Here is a 16649-nt window from a genome sequence, read left to right as displayed (position 1 = left end):
ATCCCAGCTTGTTTCTTCTACAGATTATCTAATTTTGTTGCAACTGTGAAACATGCGCTAAACTTGCTCATTCAGTGAACATGCCAGAAAATTGCATTTCCTTGTCAGGCTGTGTTGCTTCAATCTGTGTAGCACATATAAACCAATTTCCCTGCATCATTTTAACCCTTGCCAAGTCAAGTCCATTAAGATTTTTTGATGCAGCTCATATGCAGGAAATGATTCGCTTCCTCTTTCCATCCGTAAAAGTAGAAGTCCTCTGCAAGCACCACTGACTTTGGGGATAGGTGACTGTGTAGAATTTTCACAGTGTCAGCAAGTGTTTTCTTCATTCTTTGTAGGATCTGTAAGTCTATACAGTAGGTTTATACCTGCTATGCCTTTATTAATCTCCATTCTATTACATAAAACTGCCGTCATTTTCATAACAGATAGTATGATGGTGATGTTGGTTTGAGGAATATTTGAGGAAAGGTTTTTCAGAGACGCTGGAATGGAGATTTTTGCACTTTGCAATCTGAGCCACTTACTGATAGGCTGGGGTTGTAGCTTCACTTTTTATGGCTTTCATAGAATCATTTAGGTTGGCAAAGACCCTTAAGATCATCGAGTCCAACTGTTAACCTGGCACTGCCGAGTGCACCAAGACTTTGCAAAGCTTTTGCAACATTTCTGCATTAGAACTATGATTTGATCTTTGCAGCGGGCTCATAGTACCTGGCTTACACACACTGTAAATGTGCAGAAGTGGATTTTCACTGGTTTGAAATAATTTGTGAAGAAGCTACACTCTAGCAGAGACCTAAAATGTCAAATTTATGCCTCAGATGAGTTATTAAATCTGTACTGCTAGCCACTAGAAACCTAGAGTTTCAAGGGAAATAGGGAAAGTATGAATAAGCAAATAAACAAAATACTTTTTTAAAAATAAATTACCACCCAAAACTGTTCTCCTTTCTTTTTCCTACTCCCTACAAGACACTACTGACTGCCACAAGTCAAGTTACTTCTGATTTCTCTATCTGTTAAAAGACAAAAAAGATTTTCTCCTGCAAACCAACCATATAACCAAGAGTTTGTTTGTTTGTTTGTTTGGTTTGTTTTTGTTTGTTTGCTTTTTTCCCATTCTAGTCCAAAAAAGCCTGAGGTTCATTTTTCCTAACTCAGCAAGCAGAGGTCAGGTGCACCTTTGTAAAAACTCCATGCGTGCAGGGATGTATTTAACATGATCCTGTCATTTAAATGACGATTAGAGCTCTTTTACACAAAGAAAGTCGGAGAATTATTTAAAGAACTATTAAACTTTTCTGTCTAAGCCCATTACTCTTTGTGGTAGTTTACGATGTTCTGATAAATATTGAAATAGGAAAACATTCACTCATAGCTTAAGGGAGAAGAAAGTCAGAGATTCTTGTGATTAAACAGATTAACAAAAGTGTGATCAGGTTGTTGATACGTAGAACAAATAATTTAATCATCAATGATATTCTCTTTTTGAGGGACTAATTCTGATTTAAAAATTCCAAAGCCCTCAATTGCAACTACTGTGCCTTCACCGTACTGGTCATCTTTGTGTGTGCTAACAATAATTAGGAGTGCTCAGAGTGGGACTGAAATTCTAGTTTGCTCAGCAAAAATAATAGAGCTGATTGAAAATTATGGAAAATGTGCTAATTAGAAAATTTCAGTAGGACCTAAGGAAACATTTTAATTTACGCCTGTATTAGTAAAATGTTGTTCTGATTATGGTCAGATTTAATAATAGGCTTATATGTGTTGAAAATTCAGGGCCTGGAAGTCGTGTTGTTCTTTAATATACTAAAGCTGTATTTACATGATACAATCTAATATGGTCACTTTGAAGAATGGCACATTCTCAGCCTTCTTTCTTAGTGATCTCAGAACCTCATTGCGCTCAGCAAGTTAAAGAGAAAATAGTTACACTTAAATTCCTTCCTAAGCATTGTACGCTTTTTCTATAACAATAATAAACAACGTAACTGGAAAACAGGATGCATTTCCTTCAAAGGTTTTTAGGAATATTTCTAAAGATAAATATATAGCAAGTCATCTCAAACAAGGCAAAATTTCCAAGGGAGTCTTTATGCTTTCTCTTCTGCAACAGATGCTGTTTAATTTGCATCCTTCTTCTAATAGCTCAAGCTGTTCATTGAGCAGAATGTAACCTAGTATCATAGCACATATCTTTTATAAGCATGTCCTCTCAGCCAAAATAACTTTCAGTTGCGTGATAGTGTTTTCTATACATTCTGGAATATTGAATTTAACACAGACAAAAGAACAGGTAAAAGCAGCTATGTATAGCCTTCTTACTTGAAATATACATATGTTAATGAGTAATTCAGTTAATCATAATCAACCCCTATAGGGTTTATTTAGCATTTTCCCATGTAGTATCACATAATCACCTATATAAGTTACTGCGAAGTGTGAAAGAAGGCAATTTGTTCATTCCTTGTGTCTCAAACAGAAGGAGATGCTATATTGCCTCAACTTTTGGGAGTCAATAAATTCATGACTAGCCAAGGGCATTTCAAGTCACATTTGCAAGTGGTTATTCGCTCTTGCTGAAGAGAGTGAAAGGGGAAAATAGTCTGTATGGTGTGATGGGAAGTGACTACAGCAGGTAAGAGCACAGGGTAGGGCTCTTGGATTCTAATTTAAAGCAATGACATTTCTGACTGGCTTGTGCATGCTTTTCATTTAGCTCTGGTATAATAGATACATTGGGGTCCTACAACATATGTCAGCACCCTGCTGCACATTCACTTATTCCCTTTTCCCCATGTTTCCTTAGTATCAGCCCCAGTTACTGCTGGGGTGGTGAAAGAAAAGTCTGAGCAGTACAACAGTGAAAAAGAGATTACATTGCAGGATAGAAGAAATTTTGTTCACTCATATTTCAATGATGGTTCATACTGGAGTACTTGTTGCACATTTCCAACTGTTTCTGGTATACATTGGACTCTGTAGTTTTGTAAGCTTTTGTTACAGCAATTAAATCAACCTAGAAATAGTATGGCTCAGTCAAGTTCTCTTTGTATGGTCTATAAAGTGTGTGAATTAATACAAGCATGTCTATGAAGTTCTAGAGTCTTTTTATTCTTTTACTATTATAAGCTAGTTCCTATGGGTTTAGTAACAGAAAGTAAACACTTAGTATTCACTTACAGTATTACAAAGTCCTTTACAAAAGTAATTAATTTATACTTCATTAGTTAAATACTTTTAAGACAGACTGAATGATCCTTTAGGCACAGCACAGTCTAAAATATTTTCATTTTCTACAGCACAATATCTGTACTAATGTAGTTAAGCATGAATGTAAACACCATGTTTTCAGCCCATTCCTTGCTGCTGCAAGCATGCATTTGCCTAATCATACATTTTTTGTTTAAATGAAGTCTGTAGGACTACTTATTAAATGAGGAATATGTCTTAAGATCAATATTACAAGCAGTAACTGAAACATAAGTAATGTGATCTAATGCAGCTCCAGCATAATTTTCATACCTAAGATACAGAATTTAGCTCATAGTACATGTATAGGCTTCTTTGTTTTTCCCAATTCAGCTAGAATTGAGAGAATGGTCATGCTGAATGAGATCCGGAGACCATAAAGTTGCAGTATCCAGTTCCCAGGAGTTGCCAGCCACAGATGCTTTAGTAGAACTTTCAACATAATAATTAGGACAATCTGCTTGGTTTCCCCTGATACCTAATAAGTAGCAATTGTCTTTCGCCTCAAAGGAACCAATGTTTAGATTGTTTTTACATCCACCCTAAATCTTTGCCTGCACTACTATAACTGAACATTCTGGTAATTCATGCAAATTCTAATCCTTTTTGAATATTTTAATAGTCTTGTGTTCAATGGCAATGCTTCTTAAAGTCTCTTTCTGTGTTTTACTATTATCTTTGATCAGTCTACAATTAGCTTGCTTCCAGTTTTGAGTGTTGTCTTGTTTTTACCTTGTAAGATGAAGAGAACAGAAGTTTAATCTATCTTCATTGTTTATACTTAGTGTCTCCTTTGTGATTTATCTTTTTTCAAAATAAACTGTCCCTACATGATATTACCCTAGTCCTTGTTTACCCATTAAGCAGATTCTTTTTTTTTTTTTTGAGATCAAGTGACTAATAATGAGGTAAGTTTAATGACAATCATATTGCCATGTTTTTAGACGTCTATCTGAATTTGAAATGGTTGTTCCCCAAAAAGTCAGAGGGTTATACTGAAGACACAAATTAGATGCTCGGGATCCATTGTGCTAACAGGAGAGAGAATAATGATTTCTTTAATGGCATGTAAATATATTCCCATATTACTCTTTACCCCATTCCTTTTGATTTTTGGATTGCAGACCCATATTTTCCAAGGGACTTTATTTAGGCATCTATAATGAAGCCCAGATAAGTAGCAGGAACGTCGTATCATGCTATAGGTTTTTGTAAGGAAGAAAATAGATACATTTTTTTAAAACATATATTTGTTGGAAACATGACTTAATTTTCTTATTAAAAAAAGAGAATTTTCTTTTTGCTTAAACATTGCTGGGCAAATTGTACTGTAGGCTGTTTCTACTACATAGAGCATATTTACTAACGTTTTGAATGAGAACATTTAAATTAAATGCTCTTTTCTTTATTACACTATTTTAACTGAATGTTATTAAAATTTATATAAAAGTCACATGCCACTTTGAATAATGGAAAACCCTTGATTTCAACAGCAAGGTATCACATATCCTATTTATGCCACTGTTGTAGTAAAAATATCCTGGATTTTTTAATTTGCTCAGTTAATATACATCAATCATCCCTGCTAAAGAGCATAATTTCTTTCACACAAAAGATTCATTAAAACTTAAAAATCAGTTGCCCATGACCCAGAATGATACTGTGTCTCAGCTGGCATGATAAACACTATGGTTCGCAAACCATATTTTCTTTTTTTAATCTTTGTAACATCAACTGTTACTGATTAAAACTGGCTAGCCCTGCCAACTATCATATAGTGTAGTGCAACAGCAGAGAATCATCAGGAACATCGTTAGTCCTCAGCAATCAAACACACAAGCATATAAATTTACACCACTGTCTCTTAAAACACAGTTAATTTGTTCATGTTTTCCTAAGAGCAATTAACAGCAGGCAGGAGTTTCAATGAAATAAGGTGGTGATTCCCGCAGGGACTATTTGTAATGAACATCACTGAGTAGCAACAGCTTCAAAGTGTTTACATTAAGACCTGATTAATAACAAAGCTGTTAAGCTACACATTAGGCAAAATACAGACCCAAATTAAGGGATATTCCTAATTAAGTAATCATATTCATTGGTATATTCCCTGCCTAAGTATATTTTTAGGGAGGGAGGTGGTATTTAGGGGGTGGTGGGACTTAGCTCTTAAATTTTTTCCTGCAGAATCAACAGAATTCAGGTTATTTCTTGCACAAATGTAATTTTCAACAATGTAATGGTCTAGTGAAGTGGGATTGTACCGAAACATTTAGAAATTTCAGTTAGAGTGTCTATTTATGACAGTTACTTGGAGCTGTACAAATCAGCTCTTAAGGGAATTAATTAACTTTCTGTTAGGGTTAAACAGGACTGTTAAACATGCCAGTGGAAATTAAGTTTTGGGAGCCTATTATGAAATCTGCCAAAAGTTTAATAATCAGATTCTTAATTTCTGCATGACTGAGTATTGAATCAAACATGCTCATTTAAAAAAAAAAAAGGGAAATTTAACTGATAATTATAATTTTTTTCAAATACAGAATGTCTGATTTTAGTTTTGCTGTGTAACACTTTATTCCAGGTTTCTATGAGTTAAATAAAACCCTTGAGATAACAGCTTTAGGATTTTTCACTGTTTAGACATCTAGTATGTTTAGATTTCAAAGAGTAATATGTAATGTAAATCATGTTATTTTGCACAAGTGAAAACAACTGCGCTGGCAGCTGTTACAAAAGTGAGGTTAAAAAATCTTCAGGAGCTCTTTAGGTGAAATAATTATCCAAAACATGAGAAGCATATTTAAGAAACTTAAGTGAGATTTTTAGAAGCACCTAAGTGATTTAGAAGCAAAACCACCACTTGAAATCAATAAGATTCATGCTTCTGAGGAATGTAACTCCTTAAGAAAATCTATGACATGATGAAATAAGTGCCTGGATTTTTAAAGATGGAGTATCATTGTTCCACTAGACTCTCGCATGTTCTCTAATTGTAGTGTGATATAATTTCATAATTATTGGTATCACTGAACTCAAACTAGTATTTGACTTGGCTTACTTTGAAATAACAATGCAATTAAAATTGTCTTACTTAAGTTTTAGTAACCTGAGTTGTGAACGTCAGCCTTTTCAGTGAGGAGGGTGCCTTGATGTTTTAGCAGGTTCCTTGCAATGCCATTCAGAGCACAGTGTCTTTAATCCGATTCACTTACTCCCTGTGGCAAGTTTTAAATCAGAAGCAGTTGTGCTTGTAACTCCTGACTAAACTAAATCTGCTGTTTTGATTGCATTGTCTTGCTGCAGTCCTTTAAAAGTGTGACACTTTAAGCAAGAAATGTACTGCTTTCATTATGAATCCCCTCAAATCAACATAATCAAATAGTAATTAACATTTACATAAGGTTACTTCCTTATTTTGGATTTACAGTTTTTTCTTTACAGAATGCTTAAGCATCGCATGTACGTGAGGAAAATCAGTATAATGATACTTGGTGGTGTTTCTCTTGAATGCTTTATGTATTCACTTGCTTTTAGGACAGGAGTGCTAACAGGGACCATTAGTCAGTGCAGAGACCAAGCAAGGTAGCGCAAATGAAAAGTAGAAGTGAAGCAGTATTTGTGCTCTGCAATGGAGCTATGAAGACCAAGTAAATAATTTGGCCAGGATGCAATAATACATTGTATTAATGTAGACATACTAATGTATGTACTAATACATAATCAGTGCAGTTTACTAATTGCCACTGATTTCTAGTTAAATGAACTTAAAGCTATGCATATGCGTACATTTACCACACTAGTGCTTTTTCCACTGAATTTACTGATTGCTGTGTTCTCTACGCTACTTCAGACAAATAAAAAGCTACATTTATAAAAAGACATGAGATCATTTATCTTTACAAAAATTTATTGATTCTGATACTGGAGCTAAAATCTTGATCTGATTTTTTCATAGAAATACGGACATAATCTTTGTGTTGGTAGACAAGCCCCTAATTTTAGATTATCTTGGGGGAAGATGGATGGTTCCCTCTACTAGGACAGGTTAGCTGAAGAAGGGGCCTGAATGCATTAGATGATCTAGTCTCTTAATTAACCCTTGAGATTTGGAATTGTTTCAAATATCTATTCAAATGACTCATATGAAGATTTTCTCTGCTTCCTTAAAGATCCTGTATTTTCTTCTCGTTATGGTACTTACACACACTAGTCAAGTTCCTTCTCAAGCTTTTGACAAGATAAATATACCAATTCCCCTGTAAGGCACTTTTAAAAACATGATTCATGTTGGAGGCTACCTTCTTCTTTCTAATGTTCTCTGTTGTCTAATAATTGTTTTGCTAAAACAATTGTAAGGGAGATTTTGCTCCTTCCAAATAAATCCAGCTGAATAATTGCTGTTCTCTAGCCTTGAGTTAAGCATTAATTCCAAAGCTGTTGTAATAGCTGCTATAAAAAGCACCATTAAAAATTTTTATCATACGACTCAAGTTTTATGATGTAAACATTTGTACCTAATGGGCAAGATTATAAGTTGGGAAAATATTTTGTAAATAGAATAAAATATACTAAATATGAAGATTTTTAGAAAATACTATCAATCTGAAAATTCATTCTATTTCAGTTTATGCCCTGGTGAATATAGTACCAAAGCAATTCACAGTGTCTCTTTCTGTGTCTATTCTATAGGTCACATCTGTTAAGGAAATAATGAAAAAATGGTTTCCCATGTAATCAAGTACAGCAATTGTTTTCATAGAAGACAAAGTATCATAAGATAAACGTGTATCTGATGTGATAGACTCAAGGGCTCCTTTGAGTTAGGTTTTGGCCACAGCATTCAGATAAGTAATACACGATTCCGTCTGCATTTCCAAAGCGGTGTTAGGGTGCCACAGTCAACAAAACATTCATTCTAGCATCTTATGTGGACAGTACAACACCAGTTACTGTTTCATTAAGCACAAGTGTCTGTAAGCATAAGGACTGTTCCAGCCACAGAAATGCAATGATCTTTGATATTTCATTGCCATAAAATTAAAGCAAACAAAAATCCCCACAACATTTCCATGTAGTTGGTTATATACTAGAAATAAAGGGCAGTTCTGGAAGAGCCTGTGTTAAGCTGGGGACATTAACATTTCTAAATCTAGTAAATCATTTAAAACAGCCATTATAACAAACCAATGCCAATGTAATTAAGTATAAAGACTCTGCAAGTTATACATTAATTCTTCTTTTTAATTTTCAGCATCATTTTATCAAAAAAACCCTCAGCACATCTGTTGATATATTTTAAACTTGCTATTTATAAAATTTTGGAAAACTACTTGTCTCTGATTGCCCCATTTCCATTATATACATATTCAGATGCGTAATCATAGCAATTCAAAACCAGTCTGTATGGTGCAGTATTAAATACAAGAAAGTTTTTAATTAGAAATAGAAATGCAGGTATTGCAGGTTTAAAATATCTTTTTTGTGTTACTACTTTTTGGAGTTATGATAAAACCTGACTTTCAAAGTTGTTTCATTTATACAGAAACCAATGTTTCTGGAAGCAATATGGTAGCATGGGTCATAAGAATTGCAACCCTACTGTAGGTGAACTTTTAATATCTGAAAATGAAAATGCAGTAATTCTGGTTAAAAACGTTTGGGTATTGAAAAGTTCTCTAGTCATGCTTGTGGAACCTGGAAATTGCATTGGCATTTTTCTTTTCTTTTAAATTCTTCCAATTTATTTCAACGGTTCAAGTTGAGGAAAAAACGTTTAAAAATTAAATTTATTTCCATTTTATAGATTTAAAACAGAACGATTCTTAGTTCTTCCAAATACTATAGATAAATAAATGCATATATAGGTCTTGAGTTTAAATAAAATCACATTGAAAATTGGAAGTATTTTCTTTCTGTTTTTTTTTTAATGCTTCTAACAATAAACACTGATAACCAGTTCTTTTAATTTTCGTTTTTCTGTGTATGTATCTTTATTTTTTAATTTTTGGAGAAGAAAAATGCAAATAAGCAAAAACGGAAAAAAAAGCTATGAAGGTTTAACACTGACATTCCAAAAATCTGTAAGTGTTGGTCTTGGTGTGTTTTGTTGTCGCTGTTGAACCATGTACGTTCCTACGGGTGTGTGCATTGGTATGGCTTGGGCTCTTACACTCTTAAGCTTAGCCTTAGCTCGGGAAAATTATATGTCTGTTCCAGGGGAATTGACTTCCTAATGTTGAATAGAAAGGGAGTTACTGTTTTTTATAGCTATTTGAGGGACTATCAGCAGACAAACTGAGACTGAAGATTTCAGGGTGATTTACCATGTGTAAGTATTTGACTCAGTTTGGGAAGGAATAGAAAAGTTTGTTGAATCAAAACAAAAACATGCTTAAGTTCTGTTATTAGAAGCATTGATAATCAGCAAGAGCACAAGTACTACTGTTTTATTGTATGGAAATAACAGTAAAAATTTTTACTTGTTTTGTGTCATTAAATTGATAAGAAAATACTCGTTACTAACTGGTATATTTTTTAGGCTCCTTGAACAAAACCCAATACGTTTCTAATAAAGGAATATATACTTTCTGGATATCAAGTAAATATAGAGTGCTTTGAAGATTGTCCAGCAAGCGTGGAAAACAAACAGCAAACTCTGACTTTCTGAATACCAGATCGAATCAGGTTTGAAATGTGTGTGTGAAGGAACTTTTGGAATACCTTTCACTTCAGCTTTTGAGAAGAGGCATTTTTTGAGGTAAGATTTACCAAAAACAAACAAATGTGACTCAAAATAGGTATACCTAGGTTTGGTTAGTTACCTAAATTTGTAAAGAAATCTACAAATATGAACAGAACATTCTTTGCCATAGGGCTGGAGTTCACCTCCCTTATCTTTATTTGCCTAAAAAGCACGTATCTAGTCTAAGCCAGTTAGCCAGGACAGCTCTCCTGGGAAAGGAGATGTTGTGCATACAAGGCAAACATAGGATACAAGAATCACCATCTTGAAGAATCATCATCTTACTCAGTTGATTACAGAGGTAGCCAAGATGACTAGCCTTTAACAGATAACTCTGTGTGGTTCTTGAATCCCTCCCTCTCCAAATATTGAATATATTTTAAACAGGTGTATTTCTTTTGGACAGAATTGCACTAGTGAAATCCACCTTCCTAGCTCGAGGGTCATATACATTCAGATAGATAGTTTTACAATACTTTTATTATATTTCAGAGACACAAAATCAGTTTATAAAATATTAGTGCATGTGTTTTCCATGTAATACATAATTATTAAGTTATAGTGCATTATTATAAAACAATAAGTAGTTTATGAATTATGCATAGATGGTAACACAGAAGGAGAAACTGAATTCATGCCTATTCCTTCACCTGCTTCTTTTAACTATTTTTTTGTAATAATCCCTGTCACTTCTTGATCTGTTTCCATATAATTATATTGAAATTATCTTCCAGATCATTCAGGCTTCTTTTCCAGAAATCTCAGCTGTTCACAGTCTTTTCTGAGGCCAGGTTCTTTTCAGTTCCTGGCCATCTATCGAAGGACTTGGCCAGAACTTCTCCACAGTTAGCCAATACAGATTTTTTTTTTTAGGGCGTTGAATTGTTAAGCTAATCACTGACCTTAATGGCAATTCTGAGCCTGACAAGGACTCCTGTCACCATCATTCATGTTCTTTATCCAATATATCATACTCAGAACTCTTACTAGAAAATAGAATTTTACATCTTTAAGCTACTATGTTCAGAATATTAAGCTAATAAAGTGTAAATATTTCAAGATGTGAGTAAAACATATTAGGCTTTGACTGGAAACTATTGAAGATGTTATTGACACTTCTTACTTTATATTAAAATTTCTGCTCATTGTAGGTGGATGAACATATATGCATTTATTGACGATCTAGGCCAATATAGATAGAGTAGATTTTCTAAAGTGTATTTCTAATTTTTACTTCTATTGTCTATTCTCTATTTTTATATATTTCTGTTTCTAGGGATCTTTTTACTGAAGAGTTATTGTATATTCAGTACTCGTTAAGTTCTAATTTTATATGTACCCCAGTCCTTCTCCTGCATCTGACCAGAGGAAATCCATGTTTCCTTTTGCCTTCTTAGTAGTTTTTTTTTCTGCTTGTCCACATCTCTCTGTGTTAAATTTCATTTGTTCTGCCTGTTGCTCTGTCTCTTCATAAAGCTTTATCATTTTTTCTGAAATTTTTTAGTTTTCTGTAATATTTATTAGCTTAAGGAACAATCTTTGTTCTGTGTAAGCTATTCTTAAGGTGGCTTTGATTTAGGTATTGATACTTTGACCTGTAATGTTCGGTAGCATGTTAGGCACAAATAATTGAGCTTGTTCCTCATAGTTCGCAAATACCTCATCCCTTAAATATCTCAATGAATCATGTTTAAATAATAAAATATTTTAATAGCATGCACTTGTTTTTTTGTTTTGTTTTTGTTTGTTTGTTTTTTTATATATATAGCTCTCTATCTTTCTTCAGTGGCCTGTATGTAATTCATCCACTTGGAAATGAAGAACTGTAGTTGTGCTGTGTACGCTCAGAAAAATTATAGCAGAACAAAACTCTCCTAGTGGAATATATCTGCTTCTGAAATTTTGGGTTCCAGTGTGACAAAGGAGTGCTTATTCCCTAAATAAACATAATCCTGTGCAGAGAGCTTTTCCCTTTGAACTTGTGTGAGTTGACTAAAGCTTTGTTACAAGTCTCTCTGGAGAGGACTGACACTCAGGTTGCTGACAGAAGAACCCTGCAGATAGCTCGGGGGGATTTCTGCATCACTTCAGCTGCAGCTATAATCAGGTTTTTAAAGTTTTCCTTGACGATGGGCTGTAACAGTTCGAAAGGCAAACAATTCTGGAAGCTTCTGTGGAAGGGGGTGAGGAACACAAACAAAACACCCCAAAACTAACTCCCAACAGCTAATAACTTCTCTAGAGGACAAAAGGTGAAGTATGACAATCACACGGAAAAAAACTACCTGGATCTTTGGTGAAAAATCCTGTAAGGTGAGATTTTTACATTGTTAATTGCGTGTATGTTCTGAGATAGTACTGTCACTGCAGAAAGAAGAGCATAGCTTCAGCTGTGCTTTCTGTTGAGAAATTTGGACAGCAAAAACAGAAAAAGAAGGGATTTGGAAAAATATTTGTAAAGATTGGTCAGCACTGTACAAACGACAGGTCTTGAGTTGTTAAGTGGGACTCCTTCATGCACAAAAAGTTAGTTCAGTGGTCATCTCTTAAGGAATTTTAAATTCTTTTGAAATACCTGCTGAAAATGCTAATTTAATTTTCTACCTTTTTTTTTAATTTTGCATTTTATATAACTGTCAAATCCTTTTAAAATATTATTTTATGGTTTTACCCCAAACTCATCAAATACGTGTTCACAGCTTTTTTTTTTTTTTTTTTTTTTTGAAACGACTTCCAAAATTTCTGTTCTCTCTCTCTCTCCCCTCCTCCCCCCAACTTGTTCATGAATAAATACAATAATGTCCTGTATTGGATAATTTATGTTTTCTGAGAGGCTTCATTGTACAATAATGACTCTGATTATCTGTCGGCCCCAGATTATCCATCATAGTACAAATGGCTGTGCTTGAGAAAAGTTATTAACAGCTAAACAAATAAGTTTTATCATCTAAAGCTACTAAACTACTAGAGTACTCTTGTGCACGACTAGCCCTGAGTTCTGATTATTAACTTCAGTATTGGTTAGATGCATGCCAAGCTAAAATTAACAACAACCTAAGGAGGAAATTCTTAAACCTAGGTCCTAATGTAATGTTGGTTTAGCTGTTGCTAATATAGTTGCATGTCTGAGATTATGTAGATTGATACTAGCTCCTTCTTACAGTCAGTCATACCCTAGGAAATCCATGTTGTGATCTGAAGAATGGATACAACTCTGCCCATTCCTGCTCTTTTCATGCCAAAATGATTCACAAACATACACCTTCCATGGAAAGGAAAGGTTTTTCCCTTACAAACTAGTTGAAAATCAGGACTTATCTACCTGGGCAGTCTACTGTCCAACCCACCCTAAGTGGGACTATTATTTTTGTTAACTGTCAGCAGTAACTGCAGAGTGCAGTTGATAATGAAACAGAGATGCTGTCTTTCCTCTGCTTTCAGTTGTGCCATGCAGATCTTCCCTGACTTTATACTGAAGGAAGATGAGCAGAATCTGCTGGGGCCATGAAGAGAAAGAGTTTGGATGGGGAAATTTGGAGGAAAGAGATTAGGTCTCAGTGGAGAGGAAAGCCCAGCTATAAGTAATAGGTGACGAGGTGATGAACAGAGTGGCTAAGGAAGTTTGAAACTGCAGAAACACAAAGAACAGGAACAAAAAAGCAGTGATACAAAGCAGGTTTTAATAAGGAAATAGAACTGGGCCTGTGCCCACCATAAAAATCTGATTTTCCTGAGCCCAGAACAAAACCAAAGTTTCTCAGCTTTCTCTACCTCTATGCTTGTTAGCAAATTCCTGGGAAGTCCAGTGATTGCCCTATGTAGCTCTGGTTTTCATCTATGTTAGTGAAAGTATGAGAGATTATCCCATAGTTGTGGAAAACTGCAGCAGAAAACTGTGAGGGGTTCAAAGATTTCAGCATTGCTTATTACTTATATCAGTCATGTAATGGGATTTCTGTTTAGGTTTTGTTGGGTTTTTTTTCTCCCCTAAAAGTCTGAAAGCAATTTTGCTTGTAAATATTTTGGATATATATATCTTGGTGTCAGCCCAGGCATTTTATAATCCCGTAAACACTTCAGTTCCCAAGAAAGTACTATTCTACTTTAAAACAATATGTCAGTTTCTCATAAAGTGCCTGAACGTGTTATTCTGTGTAGTATGTTTTTGTCACAGTGTTACCAAGTTTCTCTTTTGAGAGAAGAGGAGGAAAACAAAATAAAACTTCTTCAGGGAGAAGGAAGCCATCTGCTCCTGTGCCAAAGAACACCAAGGGGATTTCATCCCTTTTCTGTTTTTTTTTTTAACCAATGACAGATTGTGCTAAGTCAGGCACCCAGTAATTTAAGAAATGCTAGTGTTTCTGATTCATGAAGCTTTCTGAAAATTGACTTGAGTGAATAACTGCTGGCTCACATTATTTTTGAAAACAAGTTCAGTGGATCTTTCCAAAGCAAACCATATGGATGTTTTAGCTGATCAGATATGAATCAAAAATAAACATTTGGGCAGCACATTTTAAAGGCGGTGTGCACAAATTAATATGGAGATAATTATTGCTAATTACTAGGCCTGGTCAAGAATGGAATTTTATCTTTTGGAAGAAAAATCTGTGTTTTCTGCAGTTTTCCAAAACCGAATAACAATACATTTTACAGAATGAAGTGAAACCCAGAATTGCGCAAAATCTTTCCACTCGATACACAAAAAGAATTCTACTTTGTTTTGTACTTCTTTGATTTTTCCAATTATACTGATTTTTATATTCAATATGATATTGATATTTATAAATACTTATTTCCGATATACTATTTTTATATTTGGTATAATATTTATACCAAAAATTACTTTTTCCATGTTGGAGAAGTTAGCCTAGGTGGCTTAGAGCTTCCACACAAAGATTTTCCCCAATGTTCTTCCCCAATTTCCTTTCTGAAAATGAAGCATTGCTGAAATTGAGCTATCCTACTAAACTTTTTCCTTTTGTGGCGTAGCCCATTTAAAAATATTCCATCATAAACCTCCCCCAAAACCCTGAATTTGCTGATAAGTTTGATGACTTTTTTTTTTTTTTAGTCTAACCTGGACCTGTTAGCAGATACTTATTTTACAGTGCATAGGAACTGCTTTTTGTGATTAGCTGTATTGTATTAATCTCAGTTTCTTTCCTGTATTTAAAGGACCGGTATTCAGATACATATACTAAGGAAGACTGAATGAAACAAAAATTATTGTCCATTTTGTGTACATATCCATGTATCATAGCATATATTTTCTGGACAGTGAAATATCATCCATATTGAAGTCATAAAGAATTTTGCCATTATCTTTAGTGGTACAACGCTTTCACCCTTGGGATGTTGTTTTAGATTTAGCTAATATGCAGAAATCTTTATTGTTGCCTCATTTAGCCCAGTTATTATCCATAGGAACCGTACGCTCAAGCAGTTCAAAGTTTTAATATTGCAGAGGAAATACCCTACTAAGTTCACTTTGCTGTAGGTTCTACTTAAATGGCAGCTGGTTGTAAAATAGGTTTTCTTTAAAGTATTCAACAAAAAATATAGGAAATTTTTTAAAAAAAAGGTTTTCTAATATTCCATTCTAGTCTATTGCCCCTGGTAAAACTTTTAAATTTTTTTATTTTGCTAAAGCAAATTAAAAAATTACTTCACTGCATCAGAGCATTTCAGGAAGGAAAAGGAATGAATTTGAATCACAAGGCAGACAATACATTTTTCAAGGGAACTTCTTATTGGAATGTTTGTCTACAGAAGTGTAAAGTAATTGGAGTTTCTTAAGACTGTTTTGAAATACTTACTTATAGATATTTTTGAAAACAAGTGAAAGCACAGCTGCATCTTAAACACATACAGGGTTAGGTTTCCAGTATTGAAGTTCATTGTTTCAGTGGAAGAGTCCTAAAAATTCTGCTACCAGAGTTCAAGTTAGAAAACAAGCATTCATAGTCTAAGTGAAAGCTCAGATGGAAGTGAAAGCCAAGCAAAATCCTTTCCTTTTCATGCATTATCACCATCCATAAATATTCTGTAAGCTCAATTGGACTCTAAGCTCTGCCTGTAGAAATTCATTCTGCAGTGAGGTGGCATAACTATAATTAAGGACAGAAATGACTCTGCAATTTGCAATCCAGTTCAGGTCCTCAGCGGGTATAAATCATCAGACGTTACCAGCTTCAGTGGAGCTGTTCTTATTTATTCTTAGTGCCTGCCACACAGTTCATAAGCCTGCCAATACTTGTTAAGAGAAAAGAAAACTTAACTCACTTTCTCATGGGCTCTTAAGGCTAATGCAATTAAAAAAATGTATTGTTTTGCCATTGAAGTAAAGAGATGAGACTCGGAATACAAAGCAGAGAGCGGAAGAGCTGAGTAGGAAGGTGACATTTGAACAAGATCCTTTGTTCTAGTGGTTCTGTATTTGTAAATTATGATGTATTATGATTTAAAGTAGATGGCTAAAGTTATAACTGTGGGATGAATTCTGTACTGCTATTGTCAGAGTAATTATTTATCTGCCAACAAGGTGCTGTAACAGGATATCAACTCTAGTTACTGTCTGCAGTAGCTGCTATTTCTGTTTGTCATTTTTGTGTATTTTGTATAACCACTAATTCTGTTGTCC

The sequence above is a fragment of the Nyctibius grandis genome, chromosome 8, assembly GCF_013368605.1.
Source record: "Nyctibius grandis isolate bNycGra1 chromosome 8, bNycGra1.pri, whole genome shotgun sequence".
Lineage (NCBI taxonomy): Eukaryota > Metazoa > Chordata > Aves > Nyctibiiformes > Nyctibiidae > Nyctibius > Nyctibius grandis.
Note: the sequence above shows the minus strand (reverse complement) of the source record.